Source organism: Triturus cristatus, chromosome 10 (genome assembly GCF_964204655.1).
Source record: "Triturus cristatus chromosome 10, aTriCri1.1, whole genome shotgun sequence".
Lineage (NCBI taxonomy): Eukaryota > Metazoa > Chordata > Amphibia > Caudata > Salamandridae > Triturus > Triturus cristatus.
The window spans coordinates 856,767,127-856,786,043 of record NC_140593.1 but is presented as its reverse complement, the minus strand read 5'-3'; the positions used below and the strand labels follow the sequence as shown (position 1 = coordinate 856,786,043).

At 47.0% G+C, this 18,917-nt stretch overlaps 13 non-coding genes across 13 annotated transcripts; all 13 read left to right on the top strand.

Annotated features, from left to right (window-relative positions):
* The first annotated feature begins 1,955 nt into the window (after positions 1-1,955).
* On the top strand, positions 1,956-2,028 carry TRNAV-UAC (transfer RNA valine (anticodon UAC)). Its single transcript has one exon. It is a non-coding gene; the product is annotated as a tRNA-Val (tRNA).
* A 441-nt stretch (positions 2,029-2,469) lies between these two features.
* TRNAP-AGG (transfer RNA proline (anticodon AGG)) lies at positions 2,470-2,541 on the top strand. Its single transcript has one exon. It is a non-coding gene; the product is annotated as a tRNA-Pro (tRNA).
* Positions 2,542-2,927: 386 nt separating this feature from the next.
* Positions 2,928-3,000, top strand: TRNAV-AAC (transfer RNA valine (anticodon AAC)). The gene has a single exon. It is a non-coding gene; the product is annotated as a tRNA-Val (tRNA).
* Positions 3,001-4,337: 1,337 nt separating this feature from the next.
* TRNAP-CGG (transfer RNA proline (anticodon CGG)) lies at positions 4,338-4,409 on the top strand. The gene has a single exon. It is a non-coding gene; the product is annotated as a tRNA-Pro (tRNA).
* A 386-nt stretch (positions 4,410-4,795) lies between these two features.
* TRNAV-UAC (transfer RNA valine (anticodon UAC)) lies at positions 4,796-4,868 on the top strand. Its single transcript has one exon. It is a non-coding gene; the product is annotated as a tRNA-Val (tRNA).
* Positions 4,869-5,309: 441 nt separating this feature from the next.
* TRNAP-AGG (transfer RNA proline (anticodon AGG)) lies at positions 5,310-5,381 on the top strand. The gene has a single exon. It is a non-coding gene; the product is annotated as a tRNA-Pro (tRNA).
* Positions 5,382-8,149: 2,768 nt separating this feature from the next.
* TRNAP-AGG (transfer RNA proline (anticodon AGG)) lies at positions 8,150-8,221 on the top strand. Its single transcript has one exon. It is a non-coding gene; the product is annotated as a tRNA-Pro (tRNA).
* A 1,796-nt stretch (positions 8,222-10,017) lies between these two features.
* On the top strand, positions 10,018-10,089 carry TRNAP-CGG (transfer RNA proline (anticodon CGG)). Its single transcript has one exon. It is a non-coding gene; the product is annotated as a tRNA-Pro (tRNA).
* Positions 10,090-12,856: 2,767 nt separating this feature from the next.
* Positions 12,857-12,928, top strand: TRNAP-CGG (transfer RNA proline (anticodon CGG)). The gene has a single exon. It is a non-coding gene; the product is annotated as a tRNA-Pro (tRNA).
* Positions 12,929-13,827: 899 nt separating this feature from the next.
* Positions 13,828-13,899, top strand: TRNAP-AGG (transfer RNA proline (anticodon AGG)). Its single transcript has one exon. It is a non-coding gene; the product is annotated as a tRNA-Pro (tRNA).
* A 1,797-nt stretch (positions 13,900-15,696) lies between these two features.
* Positions 15,697-15,768, top strand: TRNAP-CGG (transfer RNA proline (anticodon CGG)). Its single transcript has one exon. It is a non-coding gene; the product is annotated as a tRNA-Pro (tRNA).
* Positions 15,769-17,125: 1,357 nt separating this feature from the next.
* Positions 17,126-17,198, top strand: TRNAV-AAC (transfer RNA valine (anticodon AAC)). Its single transcript has one exon. It is a non-coding gene; the product is annotated as a tRNA-Val (tRNA).
* A 1,336-nt stretch (positions 17,199-18,534) lies between these two features.
* On the top strand, positions 18,535-18,606 carry TRNAP-CGG (transfer RNA proline (anticodon CGG)). Its single transcript has one exon. It is a non-coding gene; the product is annotated as a tRNA-Pro (tRNA).
* Positions 18,607-18,917: the final 311 nt, after the last annotated feature.

The window sequence follows — 18,917 nt, the reverse complement described above, 5'->3', positions numbered from 1 at the left end:
TTTCTGAGTGGTTGCTGATACAGCAGAATAGAAGTAGAGAGAATCCTTGAGAGGAACCTTGCTCTAACAGTAAAACACAGCAAGTGAGTTTCTGTAGTGTAGTGGTCATCACGTTCGCCTAACACGCGAAAGGTTCCCCGGTTCGAGACCGGGCAGAAACTCTGTGCATGAGCTGCTTTTATGTGCACCCTCTAAAACCTTATTATCTCAATGCAAGCTTAAGAAGAGGCGGTCCTTGAACCCAGCGAGCCGTGGGAAACTTCCTTTACTTTTGCAAGACAAAACAAAGTAATCCGCATCCATCAGCGGGCGCTCTTGTACCTAGCTTTTTTTTTGTCATGCCATGTTGTATTGTGGGGTCTTTACACTTGTGACATTGCTGTGAACGTTGTAAGTGCAAAAATTGGCAGGTGCAGTCAGAAGAGTCAGATCTGTGCACACCCAGGGCTGTCAGGATGTCTGAGTGGTCTAAGGCACCAGACTCAAGAGAGCTTGATCTTCAGTGCAACTGAGACTTCTGGTCTCCTCATGGAGGCGTGGGTTCAAATCCCACTTCTGACAGGTTTCTTTTACACCCTTAAATCGTCCTGTTTTTTGCAGTGCATTTCCCACACACCACAATCATTGCACGGACCTGTAACATATGACGAGAAATCCACCAACGATCAGGCTGGGCCCTCAATCACAATTCCATGTATTCCTGGAAGGGACACCTCAGGCACACCTTCCGTTAAATTTGCACTCCATCACACAAACTGCCGTGCTGGTTTCTCATTAAGCAGTTGATCCCATCTTTGTTGTGAGGCTCTCCTGCCACCTTTTGGGCGGAGAAGGCACTGTCCCTGCAACAACACAGGCAGACATGTTCAACAGGGCTTCCTGGTTATGTGGGAGGAGCAGATTGTCATTGGTCCCCCCTTGCGAATTTTAATTTACATAAGGAAGACAGAGAGGTAGCTGGGAGTAGGCAGTACACACGGACATTGAACTCTATCTTGTGATTTGCAGCCAATTCTAGATTGAGGCAGGAGGAAAGGAGGTGACTTGCCCACAAATAGCCATACTGGGAATTCAGCCACCCTGGGGCTCCTAGGTGAGTGTTTCAGTCCTGCGAGCCACTCATATAAATATCGCTTGATCGAGCCTGATCGAGCGCTGAGTGAGCATGTTTGAATCCAAGAATCAAATGCCTCTGTCTTAGGAGCAAGAATTGGCAGGCCCTCCCTTGCATCTGGGGTGGAAGTCTATGGGGCAAGTGTCCAGGACTTGCAGAGGAGTACAAGTGCCAGAAAGTGCCTGCAGTTCTCATCAGCGCCTTTTTTCTGCTCTCTGGCAGCTAGGATATCGACTGATCCCTTCCTTGCAAGAGTGAAAAAAACAACACCTTGAGAGAAAACATGACTTTGTGTGGTTCACATAGAGAGAGAGCAGCCAAATAGCCCTGCTTTGTTTCTGAAAGACGCATCAGGAATTGCTTAAAATGCCGACTGGGGAATCAGGCTCGTTGGTCTAGGGGTATGATTCTCGCTTCGGGTGCGAGAGGTCCCGCGTTCAAATCCCGGATGAGCCCATGCTGTGGAATTATTTTTAGGCTGCTTATTATATAGGGCCATTTCTTCTTTTCAATGCTATAAGACGCCGTGTATGGTGAGAAAGTTCCTTTCCCTCTACGCTATTTCCCACTTTTGGCGTATAGAATTTCAGTGCCGGACTTCTTTGCAACTGCTTTTCTGGGGTGGACCATCAGTGTAGGAAAATTAAATGCAAAGTGTTTTTCTAGTGTGGTTTCAGGTATGGTTTTAAAATCGCCTTTTGGAATAAAAGTGGTCCTCGTTCCCTTCTTCCAAAGAAAGAGATCGGGTAAGGAGGGTCCAACTTTGAGCTTCATGGACATTGGCCCTTGGTCTGTGCATTCCAGCCCACTACATGCCAAGAAGATTCCTATAAGCGTGTCTGTTTCTGTAGTGTAGTGGTTATCACGTTCGCTTTACACGTGAAAGGTCCCTGGTTCGAGACCGGGCAGAAACAGCAGCTTTCTCTTTTTCACACAGTTTGCATTTACTCTCTCAATTTATAGGAAAGCTGAGATAATGGAAGCTGTCTATCCCTCACCAGCGTGACGTACTGTGCTCCAGGGGCATCAGTGAGAGCTCAAAAAGAGAAGTGACGATAGTTTGCGCTATTCGTTTGCACGTCCTTGTGTACTGAAGGTTGGGCCTACTTCATGAAAGCAAGGCATGAGAACAGAAATGGTTTTATTGACCTCACCGAGAGCATACACCTAGAACAAACAAAATGTCTGAAGGATAGAGGCATTTTCATTTCTTGTTCGATGACGGCCATGGAAAAGACAGCAACCATATTGCAGAAGAGAGCAGCATGTGCAGTTGCTTGCTTTGAGTGAAGCATTCACTAACTCGCTGCCAATAACCCCCGGAGCCGGTGCGAAAGGCAACTCTTGTGTGCCTCGGCTCGTTGGTCTAGGGGTATGATTCTCGCTTAGGGTGCGAGAGGTCCCGGGTTCAAATCCCGGACGAGCCCTTTTTCAGAGGTAAACATACGAATCCTACTCAAAACTCACAATGCCTGACTATTTCTCATTACACTCGCCGCATTGTTGCACAAAATATTTTGAACCTCATAAGAAACATGGATCACCATGCTTTTTCTGCCTTCATGCTTAGTCTGTGTGTGTCCCAGGTGATGCTTTCCCAAGCTGTACTTGCTGGCATTTAGGCATCAGATATTTGTCTGTCGATGCCTGCATAAGTCAATTTTTAATACGTCTAATTGCAAGCATGTTGGCTGATATCTCTGCAGTTTTCACACTTGCTCCTCGCTTTCTGAGTGGCTGCTGATACAGCAGAATAGAAGTAGAGAGAATCCTTGAGAGGAACCTTGCTCTAACAGTACAACACATCAAGTGAGTTTCTGTAGTGTAGTGGTCATCACGTTCGCCTAACACGCGAAAGGTCCCCGGTTCGAGACCGGGCAGAAACACTGTGCATGAGCTGCTTTTATGTGCACCCTCTAAAACCTTATTATCTCAATGCAAGCTTAAGAAGAGGCGGTCCTTGAACCCAGCGAGCCGTGGGAAACTTCCTTTACTTTTGCAAGACGAAACAAAGTAATCCGCATCCATCAGTGGTCGCTCTTGTGCCTAGCTTTTTTTTTGTCATGCCATGTTGTATTGTGGGGTCTTTACACTTGTGACATTGCTGTGAACGTTGTAAGTGCAAACATTGGCAGGTGCAGTCAGAAGAGTCAGATCTGTGCATACCCAGGGCTGTCAGGATGGCCGAGTGGTCTAAGGCGCCAGACTCAAGAGAGCTTGATCTTCAGTGCAACTGAGACTTCTGGTCTCCTCATGGAGGTGTGGGTTCAAATCCCACTTCTGACAGGTTTCTTTTACACCCTTAAATCGTCCTGTTTTTTGCAGTGCATTCCCCACACACCACAATCTTTGCACGGACCTGTAACATATGACGAGAAATCCACCAACGATCAGGCTGTGCCCTCAATCACAATTCCATGTATTCCTGGAAGGGACACCTCAGGCACACCTTCCGTTAAATTTGCACTCCATCACACAAACTGCCGTGCTGGTTTCTCATTAAGCAGTTGATCCCATCTTTGTTGTGAGGCTCTCCTGCCACCTTTTGGGCGGAGAAGGCACTGTCCCTGCAACAACACAGGCAGACATGTTCAACAGGGCTTCCTGGTTATGTGGGAGGAGCAGATTGTCATTGGTCCCCCCTTGCGAATTTTAATTTACATAAGGAAGACAGAGAGGTAGCTGGGAGTAGGCAGTACACACGGACATTGAACTCTATTTTGTGATTTGCAGCCAATTCTAGATTGAGGCAGGAGGAAAGGAGGTGACTTGCCCAAAAATGGCCATACTGGGAATTCTGCCACCCTGGGGCTCCCAGGTGAGTGTTTCAGTCCTGCGAGCCACTCATATAAATCTCGCTTGATCGAGCCTGATCGAGCGCTGAGTGAGCGTGTTTGAATCCAAGAATCAAATGCCTCTGTCTTAGGAGCAAGAATTGGCAGGCCCTCCCTTGCATCTGGGGTGGAAGTCTATGGGGCAAGTGTCCAGGACTTGCAGAGGAGTACAAGTGCCAGAAAGTGCCTGCAGTTCTCATCAGCGCCTTTTTTCTGCTCTCTGGCAGCTAGGATATCGACTGATCCCTTCCTTGCAAGAGTGAAAAAAACAACACCTTGACAGAAAACATGACTTTGTGTGGTTCACATAGAGAGAGAGCAGCCAAATAGCCCTGCTTTGTTTCTGAAAGACGCATCAGAAATTGCTTAAAATGCCAACTGGGGAATCAGGCTCGTTGGTCTAGGGGTATGATTCTCGCTTCGGGTGCGAGAGGTCCCGGGTTCAAATCCCGGACGAGCCCATGCTGTGGAATTATTTTTAGGCTGCTTATTATATAGGGCCATTTCTTCTTTTCAATGCTATAAGACGCCGTGTATGGTGAGAAAGTTTCCTTTCCCTCTACGCTATTTCCCACTTTTGGCGTATAGAATTTCAGTGCCGGACTTCTTTGCAACTGCTTTTCTGGGGTGGACCATCAGTGTAGGAAAATTAAATGCAAAGTGTTTTTCTAGTGTGGTTTCAGGTATGGTTTTAAAATCGCCTTTTGGAATAAAAGTGGTCCTCGTTCCTTTCTTCCAAAGAAAGAGATCGGGTAAGGAGGGTTCAACTTTGAGCTTCATGGACATCGGCCCTTGGTCTGTGCATTCCAGCCCACTACATGCCAAGAAGATTCCTGTAAGCGTGTCTGTTTCTGTAGTGTAGTGGTTATCACGTTCGCTTTACATGCGAAAAGTCCCTGGTTCGAGACCGGGCAGAAACAGCAGCTTTCTGTTTTTCACACAGTTTGCATTTACTCTCTCAATTTATAGGAAAGCTGAGATAATGGAAGCTGTCTATCCCTCACCAGCGTGACGTACTGTGCTCCAGGGGCATCAGTGAGAGCTCAAAAAGAGAAGTGACGATAGTTTGCGCTATTCATTTGCACGTCCTTGTGTACTGAAGGTTGGGCCTACTTCATGAAAGCAAGGCATGAGAACAGAAATGGTTTTATTGACCTCACCGAGAGCATACACCTAGAACAAACAAAATGTCTGAAGGATAGAGGCATTTTCATTTCTTGTTCGATGACGGCCATGGAAAAGACAGCAACCATATTGCAGAAGAGAGCAGCATGTGCAGTTGCTTGCTTTGGGTGAAGCATTCACTAACTCGCTGCCAATAACCCCCGGAGCCGGTGCGAAAGGTGACTCTTGTGTGCCTCGGCTCGTTGGTCTAGGGGTATGATTCTCGCTTAGGGTGCGAGAGGTCCCGGGTTCAAATCCCGGACGAGCCCTTTTTCAGAGGTAAACATACGAATCCTACTCAAAACTCACAATGCCTGACTATTTCTCATTACACTCGCCGCATTGTTGCACAAAATATTTTGAACCTCATAAGAAACATGGATCACCATGCTTTTTCTGCCTTCATGCTTAGTCTGTGTGTGTCCCAGGTGATGCTTTCCCAAGCTGTACTTGCTGGCATTTAGGCATCAGATATTTGTCTGTCGATGCCTGCATAAGTCAATTTTTAATACGTCTAATTGCAAGCATGTTGGCTGATATCTCTGCAGTTTTCACACTTGCTCCTCGCTTTCTGAGTGGCTGCTGATACAGCAGAATAGAAGTAGAGAGAATCCTTGAGAGGAACCTTGCTCTAACAGTAAAACACAGCAAGTGAGTTTCTGTAGTGTAGTGGTCATCACGTTCGCCTAACACGCGAAAGGATCCCCGGTTCGAGACCGGGCAGAAACACTGTGCATGAGCTGCTTTTATGTGCACCCTCTAAAACCTTATTATCTCAATGCAAGCTTAAGAAGAGGCGGTCCTTGAACCCAGCGAGCCGTGGGAAACTTCCTTTACTTTTGCAAGACGAAACAAAGTAATCCGCATCCATCAGTGGTCGCTCTTGTGCCTAGCTTTTTTTTTGTCATGCCATGTTGTATTGTGGGGTCTTTACACTTGTGACATTGCTGTGAACGTTGTAAGTGCAAAAATTGGCAGGTGCAGTCAGAAGAGTCAGATCTGTGCACGCCCACGGCTGTCAGGATGGCCGAGTGGTCTAAGGTGCCAGACTCAAGAGAGCTTGATCTTCAGTGCAACTGAGACTTCTGGTCTCCTCATGGAGGCGTGGGTTCAAATCCCACTTCTGACAGGTTTCTTTTACACCCTTAAATCTTCCTGTTTTTTGCAGTGCATTCCCCACACACCACAATCTTTGCACGGACCTGTAACATATGACGAGAAATCCACCAACGATCAGGCTGGGCCCTCAATCACAATTCCATGTATTCCTGGAAGGGACACCTCAGGCACACCTTCCGTTAAATTTGCACTCCATCACACAAACTGCCGTGCTGGTTTCTCATTAAGCAGTTGATCCCATCTTTGTTGTGAGGCTCTCCTGCCACCTTTTGGGTGGAGAAGGCACTGTCCCTGCAACAACACAGGCAGACATGTTCAACAGGGCTTCCTGGTTATGTGGGAGGAGCAGATTGTCATTGGTCCCCCCTTGCGAATTTTAATTTACATAAGGAAGACAGAGAGGTAGCTGGGAGTAGGCAGTACACACGGACATTGAACTCTATCTTGTGATTTGCAGCCAATTCTAGATTGAGGCAGGAGGAAAGGAGGTGACTTGCCCAAAAATAGCCATACTGGGAATTCAGCCACCCTGGGGCTCCCAGGTGAGTGTTTCAGTCCTGCGAGCCACTCATATAAATATCGCTTGATCGAGCCTGATCGAGCGCTGAGTGAGCATGTTTGAATCCAAGAATCAAATGCCTCTGTCTTAGGAGCAAGAATTGGCAGGCCCTCCCTTGCATCTGGGGTGGAAGTCTATGGGGCAAGTGTCCAGGACTTGCAGAGGAGTACAAGTGCCAGAAAGTGCCTGCAGTTCTCTTCAGCGCCTTTTTTCTGCTCTCTGGCAGCTAGGATATCGACTGATCCCTTTCTTGCAAGAGTGAAAAAAACAACACCTTGAGAGAAAACATGACTTTGTGTGGTTCACATAGAGAGAGAGCAGCCAAATAGCCCTGCTTTGTTTCTGAAAGACGCATCAGAAATTGCTTAAAATGCCGACTGGGGAATCAGGCTCGTTGGTCTAGGGGTATGATTCTCGCTTCGGGTGCGAGAGGTCCCGCGTTCAAATCCCGGACGAGCCCATGCTGTGGAATTATTTTTAGGCTGCTTATTATATAGGGCCATTTCTTCTTTTCAATGCTATAAGACGCCGTGTATGGTGAGAAAGTTCCTTTCACTCTACGCTATTTCCCACTTTTGGCGTATAGAATTTCAGTGCCGGACTTATTTGCAACTGCTTTTCTGGGGTGGACCATCAGTGTAGGAAAATTAAATGCAAAGTGTTTTTCTAGTGTGGTTTCAGGTATGGTTTTAAAATCGCCTTTTGGAATAAAAGTGGTCCTCGTTCCCTTCTTCCAAAGAAAGAGATCGGGTAAGGAGGGTCCAACTTTGAGCTTCATGGACATTGGCCCTTGGTCTGTGCATTCCAGCCCACTACATGCTAAGAAGATTCCTGCAAGCGTGTCTGTTTCTGTAGTGTAGTGATTATCACGATCGCTTTACACGCGAAAGGTCCCTGGTTCGAGACCGGGCAGAAACAGCAGCTTTCTGTTTTTCACACAGTTTGCATTTACTCTCTCAATTTATAGGAAAGCTGAGATAATGGAAGCTGTCTATCCCTCACCAGCGTGACGTACTGTGTTCCAGGGGCATCAGTGACAGCTCAAAAAGAGAAGTGACGATAGTTTGCGCTATTCGTTTGCACGTCCTTGTGTACTGAAGGTTGGGCCTACTTCATGAAAGCAAGGCATGAGAACAGAAATGGTTTTATTGACCTCACCGAGAGCATACACCTAGAACAAACAAAATGTCTGAAGGATAGAGGCATTTTCATTTCTTGTTCGATGACGGCCATGGAAAAGACAGCAACCATATTGCAGAAGAGAGCAGCATGTGCAGTTGCTTGCTTTGAGTGAAGCATTCACTAACTCGCTGCCAATAACCCCCGGAGCCGGTGCGAAAGGCGACTCTTGTGTGCCTCGGCTCGTTGGTCTAGGGGTATGATTCTCGCTTAGGGTGCGAGAGGTCCCGGGTTCAAATCCCGGACGAGCCCTTTTTCAGAGGTAAACATACGAATCCTACTCAAAACTCACAATTCCTGACTATTTCTCATTACACTCGCCGCATTGTTGCACAAAATATTTTGAACCTCATAAGAAACATGGATCACCATGCTTTTTCTGCCTTCATGCTTAGTCTGTGTGTGTCCCAGGTGATGCTTTCCCAAGCTGTACTTGCTGGCATTTAGGCATCAGATATTTGTCTGTCGATGCCTGCATAAGTCAATTTTTAATACGTCTAATTGCAAGCATGTTGGCTGATATCTCTGCAGTTTTCACACTTGCTCCTCGCTTTCTGAGTGGCTGCTGATACAGCAGAATAGAAGTAGAGAGAATCCTTGAGAGGAACCTTGCTCTAACAGTAAAACACATCAAGTGAGTTTCTGTAGTGTAGTGGTCATCACGTTCGCCTAACACGCGAAAGGTTCCCGTTTCGAGACCGGGCAGAAACACTGTGCATGAGCTGCTTTTATGTGCACCCTCTAAAACCTTATTATCTCAATGCAAGCTTAAGAAGAGGCGGTCCTTGAACCCAGCGAGCCGTGGGAAACTTCCTTTACTTTTGCAAGACGAAACAAAGTAATCCGCATCCATCAGTGGTTGCTCTTGTGCCTAGCTTTTTTTTTGTCATGCCATGTTGTATTGTGGGGTCTTTACACTTGTGACATTGCTGTGAACGTTGTAAGTGCAAACATTGGCAGGTGCAGTCAGAAGAGTCAGATCTGTGCACACCCAGGGCTGTCAGGATGGCCGAGTGGTCTAAGGCGCCAGACTCAAGAGAGCTTGATCTTCAGTGCAACTGAGACTTCTGGTCTCCTCATGGAGGTGTGGGTTCAAATCCCACTTCTGACAGGTTTCTTTTACACCCTTAAATCGTCCTGTTTTTTGCAGTGCATTCCCCACACACCACAATCTTTGCACGGACCTGTAACATATGACGAGAAATCCACCAACGATCAGGCTGGGCCCTCAATCACAATTCCATGTATTCCTGGAAGGGACACCTCAGGCACACCTTCCGTTAAATTTGCACTCCATCACACAAACTGCCGTGCTGGTTTCTCATTAAGCAGTTGATCCCATCTTTGTTGTGAGGCTCTCCTGCCACCTTTTGGGCGGAGAAGGCACTGTCCCTGCAACAACACAGGCAGACATGTTCAACAGGGCTTCCTGGTTATGTGGGAGGAGCAGATTGTCATTGGTCCCCCCTTGCGAATTTTAATTTACATAAGGAAGACAGAGAGGTAGCTGGGAGTAGGCAGTACACACGGACATTGAACTCTATCTTGTGATTTGCAGCCACTTCTAGATTGAGGCAGTAGGAAAGGAGGTGACTTGCCCAAAAATGGCCATCCTGGGAGTTCAGCCACTCTGGGGGTCCCAGGTTAGTGTTTCAGTCCTGCGAGCCACTCATATAAATCTCGCTTGATCGAGCCTGATCGAGCGCTGAGTGAGCATGTTTGAATCCAAGAATCAAATGCCTCTGTCTTAGGAGCAAGAATTGGCAGGCCCTCCCTTGCATCTGGGGTGGAAGTCTATGGGGCAAGTGTCCAGGACTTGCAGAGGAGTACAAGTGCCAGAAAGTGCCTGCAGTTCTCATCAGCGCCTTTTTTCTGCTCTCTGGCAGCTAGGATATCGACTGATCCCTTCCTTGCAAGAGTGAAAAAAACAACACCTTGAGAGAAAACATGACTTTGTTTGGTTCACATAGAGAGAGAGCAGCCAAATAGCCCTGCTTTGTTTCTGAAAGACGCATCAGAAATTGCTTAAAATGCCGACTGGGGAATCAGGCTCGTTGGTCTAGGGGTATGATTCTGGCTTCGGGTGCGAGAGGTCCCGGGTTCAAATCCCGGACGAGCCCATGCTGTGGAATTATTTTTAGGCTGCTTATTATATAGGGCCATTTCTTCTTTTCAATGCTATAAGACGCCGTGTATGGTGAGAAAGTTCCTTTCCCTCTACGCTATTTCCCAGTTTTGGCGTATAGAATTTCAGTGCCGGACTTCTTTGCAACTGCTTTTCTGGGGTGGACCATCAGTGTAGGAAAATTAAATGCAAAGTGTTTTTCTAGTGTGGTTTCAGGTATGGTTTTAAAATCGCCTTTTGGAACAAAAGTGGTCCTCGTTCCTTTCTTCCAAAGAAAGAGATCGGGTAAGGAGGGTCCAACTTTGAGCTTCATGGACATTGGCCCTTGGTCTGTGCATTCCAGCCCACTACATGCCAAGAAGATTTCTGCAAGCGTGTTTGTTTCTGTAGTGTAGTGGTTATCACGTTCGCTTTACACACGAAAGGTCCCTGGTTTGAGACCGGGAAGAAATAGCAGCTTTCTGTTTTTCACACAGTTTGCATTTAATCTCTCAATTTATAGGAAAGCTGAGATAATGGAAGCTGTCTATCCCTCACCAGCGTGACGTACTGTGCTCCAGGGGCATCAGTGACAGCTCAAAAAGAGAAGTGACGATAGTTTGCACTATTCGTTTGCACGTCCTTGTGTACTGAAGGTTGGGCCTACTTCATGAAAGCAAGGCATGAGAGCAGAAATGGTTTTATTGACCTCACCGAGAGCATACACCTAGAACAAACAAAATGTCTGAAGGATAGAAGCATTTTCATTTCTTGTTCGATGACGGCCATGGAAAAGACAGCAACCATATTGCAGAAGAGAGCAGCATGTGCAGTTGCTTGCTTTGGGTGAAGCATTCACTAACTCGCTGCCAATAACCCCCGGAGCCGGTGCGAAAGGCGACTCTTGTGTGCCTCAGCTCGTTGGTCTAGGGGTATGATTCTCGCTTAGGGTGCGAGAGGTCCCGGGTTCAAATCCCGGACGAGCCCTTTTTCAGAGGTAAACATACGAATCCTACTCAAAACTCACAATTCCTGACTATTTCTCATTACACTCGCCGCATTGTTGCACAAAATATTTTGAACCTCATAAGAAACATGGATCACCATGCTTTTTCTGCCTTCATGCTTAGTCTGTGTGTGTCCCAGGTGATGCTTTCCCAAGCTGTACTTGCTGGCATTTAGGCATCAGATATTTGTCTGTCGATGCCTGCATAAGTCAATTTTTAATACGTCTAATTGCAAGCATGTTGGCTGATATCTCTGCAGTTTTCACACTTGCTCCTCGCTTTCTGAGTGGCTGCTGATACAGCAGAATAGAAGTAGAGAGAATCCTTGAGAGGAACCTTGCTCTAACAGTAAAACACATCAAGTGAGTTTCTGTAGTGTAGTGGTCATCACGTTCGCCTAACACGCGAAAGGTTCCCGTTTCGAGACCGGGCAGAAACACTGTGCATGAGCTGCTTTTATGTGCACCCTCTAAAACCTTATTATCTCAATGCAAGCTTAAGAAGAGGCGGTCCTTGAACCCAGCGAGCCGTGGGAAACTTCCTTTACTTTTGCAAGACGAAACAAAGTAATCCGCATCCATCAGTGGTTGCTCTTGTGCCTAGCTTTTTTTTTGTCATGCCATGTTGTATTGTGGGGTCTTTACACTTGTGACATTGCTGTGAACGTTGTAAGTGCAAACATTGGCAGGTGCAGTCAGAAGAGTCAGATCTGTGCACACCCAGGGCTGTCAGGATGGCCGAGTGGTCTAAGGCGCCAGACTCAAGAGAGCTTGATCTTCAGTGCAACTGAGACTTCTGGTCTCCTCATGGAGGTGTGGGTTCAAATCCCACTTCTGACAGGTTTCTTTTACACCCTTAAATCGTCCTGTTTTTTGCAGTGCATTCCCCACACACCACAATCTTTGCACGGACCTGTAACATATGACGAGAAATCCACCAACGATCAGGCTGGGCCCTCAATCACAATTCCATGTATTCCTGGAAGGGACACCTCAGGCACACCTTCCGTTAAATTTGCACTCCATCACACAAACTGCCGTGCTGGTTTCTCATTAAGCAGTTGATCCCATCTTTGTTGTGAGGCTCTCCTGCCACCTTTTGGGCGGAGAAGGCACTGTCCCTGCAACAACACAGGCAGACATGTTCAACAGGGCTTCCTGGTTATGTGGGAGGAGCAGATTGTCATTGGTCCCCCCTTGCGAATTTTAATTTACATAAGGAAGACAGAGAGGTAGCTGGGAGTAGGCAGTACACACGGACATTGAACTCTATCTTGTGATTTGCAGCCACTTCTAGATTGAGGCAGTAGGAAAGGAGGTGACTTGCCCAAAAATGGCCATCCTGGGAGTTCAGCCACCCTGGGGGTCCCAGGTTAGTGTTTCAGTCCTGCGAGCCACTCATATAAATCTCGCTTGATCGAGCCTGATCGAGCGCTGAGTGAGCATGTTTGAATCCAAGAATCAAATGCCTCTGTCTTAGGAGCAAGAATTGGCAGGCCCTCCCTTGCATCTGGGGTGGAAGTCTATGGGGCAAGTGTCCAGGACTTGCAGAGGAGTACAAGTGCCAGAAAGTGCCTGCAGTTCTCATCAGCGCCTTTTTTCTGCTCTCTGGCAGCTAGGATATCGACTGATCCCTTCCTTGCAAGAGTGAAAAAAACAACACCTTGAGAGAAAACATGACTTTGTTTGGTTCACATAGAGAGAGAGCAGCCAAATAGCCCTGCTTTGTTTCTGAAAGACGCATCAGAAATTGCTTAAAATGCCGACTGGGGAATCAGGCTCGTTGGTCTAGGGGTATGATTCTGGCTTCGGGTGCGAGAGGTCCCGGGTTCAAATCCCGGACGAGCCCATGCTGTGGAATTATTTTTAGGCTGCTTATTATATAGGGCCATTTCTTCTTTTCAATGCTATAAGACGCCGTGTATGGTGAGAAAGTTCCTTTCCCTCTACGCTATTTCCCAGTTTTGGCGTATAGAATTTCAGTGCCGGACTTCTTTGCAACTGCTTTTCTGGGGTGGACCATCAGTGTAGGAAAATTAAATGCAAAGTGTTTTTCTAGTGTGGTTTCAGGTATGGTTTTAAAATCGCCTTTTGGAACAAAAGTGGTCCTCGTTCCTTTCTTCCAAAGAAAGAGATCGGGTAAGGAGGGTCCAACTTTGAGCTTCATGGACATTGGCCCTTGGTCTGTGCATTCCAGCCCACTACATGCCAAGAAGATTTCTGCAAGCGTGTTTGTTTCTGTAGTGTAGTGGTTATCACGTTCGCTTTACACACGAAAGGTCCCTGGTTCGAGACCGGGAAGAAATAGCAGCTTTCTGTTTTTCACACAGTTTGCATTTAATCTCTCAATTTATAGGAAAGCTGAGATAATGGAAGCTGTCTATCCCTCACCAGCGTGACGTACTGTGCTCCAGGGGCATCAGTGACAGCTCAAAAAGAGAAGTGACGATAGTTTGCACTATTCGTTTGCACGTCCTTGTGTACTGAAGGTTGGGCCTACTTCATGAAAGCAAGGCATGAGAGCAGAAATGGTTTTATTGACCTCACCGAGAGCATACACCTAGAACAAACAAAATGTCTGAAGGATAGAAGCATTTTCATTTCTTGTTCGATGACGGCCATGGAAAAGACAGCAACCATATTGCAGAAGAGAGCAGCATGTGCAGTTGCTTGCTTTGGGTGAAGCATTCACTAACTCGCTGCCAATAACCCCCGGAGCCGGTGCAAAAGGCAACTCTTGTGTGCCTCGGCTCGTTGGTCTAGGGGTATGATTCTCGCTTAGGGTGCGAGAGGTCCCGGGTTCAAATCCCGGACGAGCCCTTTTTCAGAGGTAAACATACGAATCCTACTCAAAACTCACAATGCCTGACTATTTCTCATTACACTCGCCGCATTGTTGCACAAAATATTTTGAACCTCATAAGAAACATGGATCACCATGCTTTTTCTGCCTTCATGCTTAGTCTGTGTGTGTCCCAGGTGATGCTTTCCCAAGCTGTACTTGCTGGCATTTAGGCATCAGATATTTGTCTGTCGATGCCTGCATAAGTCAATTTTTAATACGTCTAATTGCAAGCATGTTGGCTGATATCTCTGCAGTTTTCACACTTGCTCCTCGCTTTCTGAGTGGTTGCTGATACAGCAGAATAGAAGTAGAGAGAATCCTTGAGAGGAACCTTGCTCTAACAGTAAAACACAGCAAGTGAGTTTCTGTAGTGTAGTGGTCATCACGTTCGCCTAACACGCGAAAGGTTCCCCGGTTCGAGACCGGGCAGAAACTCTGTGCATGAGCTGCTTTTATGTGCACCCTCTAAAACCTTATTATCTCACTGCAAGCTTAAGAAGAGGCGGTCCTTGAACCCAGCGAGCCGTGGGAAACTTCCTTTACTTTTGCAAGACGAAACAAAGTAATCCGCATCCATCAGTGGTCGCTCTTGTGCCTAGCTTTTTTTTTGTCATGCCATGTTGTATTGTGGGGTCTTTACACTTGTGACATTGCTGTGAACGTTGTAAGTGCAAACATTGGCAGGTGCAGTCAGAAGAGTCAGATCTGTGCACACCCAGGGCTGTCAGGATGGCCGAGTGGTCTAAGGCGCCAGACTCAAGAGAGCTTGATCTTCAGTGCAACTGAGACTTCTGGTCTCCTCATGGAGGCGTGGGTTCAAATCCCACTTCTGACAGGTTTCTTTTACACCCTTAAATCGTCCTGTTTTTTGCAGTGCATTCCCCACACACCACAATCTTTGCACGGACCTGTAACATATGACGAGAAATCCACCAACGATCAGGCTGGGCCCTCAATCACAATTCCATGTATTCCTGGAAGGGACACCTCAGGCACACCTTCCGTTAAATTTGCACTCCATCACACAAACTGCCGTGCTGGTTTCTCATTAAGCAGTTGATCCCATCTTTGTTGTGAGGCTCTCCTGCCACCTTTTGGGCGGAGAAGGCACTGTCCCTGCAACAACACAGGCAGACATGTTCAACAGGGCTTCCTGGTTATGTGGGAGGAGCAGATTGTCATTGGTCCCCCCTTGCGAATTTTAATTTACATAAGGAAAACAGAGAGGTAGCTGGGAGTAGGCAGTACACACGGACATTGAACTCTATCTTGTGATTTGCAGCCAATTCTAGATTGAGGCAGGAGGAAAGGAGGTGACTTGCCCAAAAATGGCCATACTGGGAATTCAGCCACCCTGGGGCTCCCAGGTGAGTGTTTCAGTCCTGCGAGCCACTCATATAAATCTCGCTTGATCGAGCCTGATCGAGCGCTGAGTGAGCATGTTTGAATCCAAGAATCAAATGCCTCTGTCTTAGGAGCAAGAATTGGCAGGCCCTCCCTTGCATCTGGGGTGGAAGTCTATGGGGCAAGTGTCCAGGACTTGCAGAGGAGTACAAGTGCCAGAAAGTGCCTGCAGTTCTCATCAGCGCCTTTTTTCTGCTCTCTGGCAGCTAGGATATCGACTGATCCCTTCCTTGCAAGAGTGAAAAAAACAACACCTTGAGAGAAAACATGACTTTGTGTGGTTCACATAGAGAGAGAGCAGCCAAATAGCCCTGCTTTGTTTCTGAAAGACGCATCAGAAATTGCTTAAAATGCCAACTGGGGAATCAGGCTCGTTGGTCTAGGGGTATGATTCTCGCTTCGGGTGCGAGAGGTCCCGGGTTCAAATCCCGGACGAGCCCATGCTGTGGAATTATTTTTAGGCTGCTTATTATATAGGGCCATTTCTTCTTTTCAATGCTATAAGACGCCGTGTATGGTGAGAAAGTTCCTTTCCCTCTACGCTATTTCCCACTTTTGGCGTATAGAATTTCAGTGCCGGACTTCTTTGCAACTGCTTTTCTGGGGTGGACCATCAGTGTAGGAAAATTAAATGCAAAGTGTTTTTCTAGTGTGGTTTCAGGTATGGTTTTAAAATCGCCTTTTGGAATAAAAGTGGTCCTCGTTCCTTTCTTCCAAAGAAAGAGATCGGGTAAGGAGGGTCCAACTTTGAGCTTCATGGACATTGGCTCTTGGTCTGTGCATTCCAGCCCACTACATGTCAAGAAGATTCCTGCAAACGTGTCTGTTTCTGTAGTGTGGTGGTTATCACGTTCGCTTTACACTCGAAAGGTCCCTGGTTCGAGACCGGGCAGAAAGAGCAGCTTTCTGTTTTTCACACAGTTTGCATTTACTCTCTCAATTTATAGGAAAGCTGAGATAATGGAAGCTGTCTATCCCTCACCAGCGTGACGTACTGTGCTCCAGGGGCATCAGTGACAGCTCAAAAAGAGAAGTGACGATAGTTTGCGCTATTCGTTTGCACGTCCTTGTGTACTGAAGGTTGGGCCTACTTCATGAAAGCAAGGCATGAGAGCAGAAATGGTTTTATTGACCTCACCGAGAGCATACACCTAGAACAAACAAAATGTCTGAAGGATAGAGGCATTTTCATTTCTTGTTCGATGACGGCCATGGAAAAGACAGCAACCATATTGCAGAAGAGAGCAGCATGTGCAGTTGCTTGCTTTGGGTGAAGCATTCACTAACTCGCTGCCAATAACCCCCGGAGCCGGTGCGAAAGGTAACTCTTGTGTGCCTCGGATCGTTGGTCTAGGGGTATGATTCTCGCTTAGGGTGCGAGAGGTCCAGGGTTCAAATCCCGGACGAGACCTTTTTCAGAGGTAAACATACGAATCCTACTCAAAATTCACAATGCCTGACTATTTCTCATTACACTCGCCGCATTGTTGCACAAAATATTTTGAACCTCATAAGAAACATGGATCACCATGCTTTTTCTGCCTTCATGCTTAGTCTGTGTGTGTCCCAGGTGATGCTTTCCCAAGCTGTACTTGGTGGCATTTAGGCATCAGATAGTTGTCTGTCGATGCCTGCATAAGTCAATTTTTAATACGTCTAATTGCAAGCATGTTGGCTGATATCTCTGCAGTTTTCACACTTGCTCCTCGCTTTCTGAGTGGCTGCTGATACAGCAGAATATAAGTAGAGAGAATCCTTGAGAGGAACCTTGCTCTAACAGTAAATCACAGCAAGTGAGTTTCTGTAGTGTAGTGGTCATCACGTTCGCCTAACACGCGAAAGGTCCCCGGTTCGAGACCGGGCAGAAACACTGTGCATGAGCTGCTTTTATGTGCACCCTCTAAAACATTATTATCTCAATGCAAGCTTAAGAAGAGGCGGTCCTTGAACCCAGCGAGCCGTGGGAAACTTCCTTTACTTTTGCAAGACGAAACAAAGTAATCCGCATCCATCAGTGGTCGCTCTTGTGCCTAGCTTTTTTTTGTCATGCCATGTTGTACTGTGGGGTCTTTACACGTGTGACATTGCTGTGAACGTTGTAAGTGCAAACATTGGCAGGTGCAGTCAGAAGAGTCAGATCTGTGCACACCCAGGGCTGTCAGGATGGCCGAGTGGTCTAAGGCGCCAGACTCAAGAGAGCTTGATCTTCAGTGCAACTGAGACTTCTGGTCTCCTCATGGAGGCGTGGGTTCAAATCCCACTTCTGACAGGTTTCTTTTACACCCTTAAATCGTCCTGTTTTTTGCAGTGCATTCCCCACACACCACAATCTTTGCACGGACCTGTAACATATGACGAGAAATCCACCAACGATCAGGCTGGGCCCTCAATCACAATTCCATGTATTCCTGGAAGGGACACCTCAGGCACACCTTCCGTTAAATTTGCACTCCATCACACAAACTGCCGTGCTGGTTTCTCATTAAGCAGTTGATCCCATCTTTGTTGTGAGGCTCTCCTGCCACCTTTTGGGCGGAGAAGGCACTGTCCCTGCAACAACACAGGCAGACATGTTCAACAGGGCTTCCTGGTTATGTGGGAGGAGCAGATTGTCATTGGTCCCCCCTTGCGAATTTTAATTTACATAAGGAAAACAGAGAGGTAGCTGGGAGTAGGCAGTACACACAGACATTGAACTCTATCTTGTGATTTGCAGCCAATTCTAGATTGAGGCAGGAGGAAAGGAGGTGACTTGCCCAAAAATGGCCATACTGGGAATTCAGCCACCCTGGGGCTCCCAGGTGAGTGTTTCAGTCCTGCGAGCCACTCATATAAATCTCGCTTGATCGAGCCTGATCGAGCGCTGAGTGAGCATGTTTGAATCCAAGAATCAAATGCCTCTGTCTTAGGAGCAAGAATTGGCAGGCCCTCCCTTGCATCTGGGGTGGAAGTCTATGGGGCAAGTGTCCAGGACTTGCAGAGGAGTACAAGTGCCAGAAAGTGCCTGCAGTTCTCATCAGCGCCTTTTTTCTGCTCTCTGGCAGCTAGGATATCGACTGATCCCTTCCTTGCAAGAGTGAAAAAAACAACACCTTGAGAGAAAACATGACTTTGTTTGGTTCACATAGAGAGAGAGCAGCCAAATAGCCCTGCTTTGTTTCTGAAAGACGCATCAGAAATTGCTTAAAATGCCGACTGGGGAATCAGGCTCGTTGGTCTAGGGGTATGATTCTCGCTTCGGGTGCGAGAGGTCCCGGGTTCAAATCCCGGACGAGCCCATGCTGTGGAATTATTTTTAGGCTGCTTATTATATAGGGCCATTTCTTCTTTTCAATGCTATAAGACGCCGTGTATGGTGAGAAAGTTCCTTTCCCTCATCGCTATTTCCCACTTTTGGCGTATAGAATTTCAGTGCCGGACTTCTTTGCAACTGCTTTTCTGGGGTGGACCATCAGTGTAGGAAAATTAAATGCAAAGTGTTTTTCTAGTGTGGTTTCAGGTATGGTTTTAAAATCGCCTTTTGGAATAAAAGTGGTCCTCGTTCCTTTCTTCCAAAGAAAGAGATCGGGTAAGGAGGGTCCAACTTTGA